The sequence below is a fragment of the Schistocerca gregaria genome, unplaced genomic scaffold (assembly GCF_023897955.1).
Source record: "Schistocerca gregaria isolate iqSchGreg1 unplaced genomic scaffold, iqSchGreg1.2 ptg000199l, whole genome shotgun sequence".
NCBI classification, from domain to species: Eukaryota; Metazoa; Arthropoda; class Insecta; order Orthoptera; family Acrididae; genus Schistocerca; species Schistocerca gregaria.
In genome coordinates, this window is record NW_026061737.1 from 10,624,160 (window position 1) to 10,625,816 (window position 1,657).

Consider the following 1,657-nt stretch of genomic DNA (forward strand, 5'->3'; position numbering starts at 1 on the left):
GTCAATAATCGATACCTAAAACTTGAATTGTACTACTTCTTACTGGCTATTACATCAACTTAGAAGCTTCATCTGTGTTCTACTATGGTGCTTTTAGTGTCTCCGCATACCGCAGCACGCGACATAGCTTTGAAGACGATAAGTACAACCGTTTCAGAGAGAAGAGCGGCCAATGTGACGATCTGGCTTTAAGTCGATTCGATAACAAATGACGAAAACGGACGGATTTCTCAGGTTTTTACTACATATGAACACTTTTCACATTCTCCCGTGCAACTCGGCTGCTAATCCTCCTTTCATGCAGATTCTTAAGGTCCTAGCTCATGTCCAAGGCATCAAAGCCAGCTTAAAAGTCAATAATCAATACCTAAACTTGAATTGTACTACTTCTTACTGGCTATTACATCAAATTAGAAGCTTCATCTGTGTTCTACTGTGGTGGTTTTAGTGTCTCAGCCTACCGCAGCATACGACATAGCTTTGCAGACGATAAGTACAACCGTTTCAGAGAGAAGAGCGGCCAATGTGTCGATCTGGCTTTAAGTCGATTCGATAACAAATGACGAAAACGGACGGATTTCTCAGGTTTTTACTACATATGAACACTTTTCACATTCTCCCGTGCAACTCGGCTGCTAGTCCTCCTTTCATGCAGAATCTTAAGGTCCTAGCTCATGTCCAAGGCACCAAAGCCAGCTAAAAAGTCAATAATCGATACCTAAAACTTGAATTGTACTACTTCTCACTGGCTATTACATCATCATAGAAGCTTCATCTGTGTTCTACTATGGTGCTTTTAGTGTCTCCGCATACCGCAGGACGCGACATAGCTTTGCAGACGATAAGTACAACCGTTTCAGAGAGAAGAGCGGCCAATGTGACGATCTGGCTTTAAGTCGATTCGATAACAAATGACGAAAACGGACGGATTTCTCAGGTTTTTACTACATATGAACTCTTTTCAAATTCTCCCGTGCAACTCGGCTGCGAGTCCTCCTTTCATGCAGAATCTTAAGGTCCTAGCTCATGTCCAAGGCACCAAAGCCAGCTAAAAACTCAATAATCAGTACCAAAAACTTGAATTGTACTACTTCTTACTGGCTATTACATCGACTTAGAAGCTTCATCTGTGTTCTACTATGGTGATTTTATAGTCTCCGCATACCGCAGCACGCGACATAGCTTTGCAGACGATAAGTACAACCGTCTCAGAGAGAAGAGCGGCCAATGTGACGATCGGGCTTTAAGTCGATTCGATAACAAATGACGAAAACGGACGGATTTCTCAGGTTTCTACTACATATGAACACATTTCACATTCTCCCGTGCAACGCGGCTGCTAGTCCTCCTTTCATGCAGAATCTTAAGGTCCTAGCTCATGTCCAAGGCACCAAAGCCAGCTAAAAAGTCAATAATCCATACCTAAAACTTGAATTGTACTACTTCTTACTGGCTATTACATCAACTTAGAAGCTACATCTGTGTTCTACAATGGTGCTTTTAGTGTCTCCGAACACCGCAGCACGCGACATAGCTTTGCAGACGATAAGTACAACCGTTTCAGAGAAAAGAGGGGCCAATGTGACGATCTGGCTTTAAGTCGATTCGATAACAAATGACGAAAACGGACGCATTTCTCAGGTGTTTACTACATATG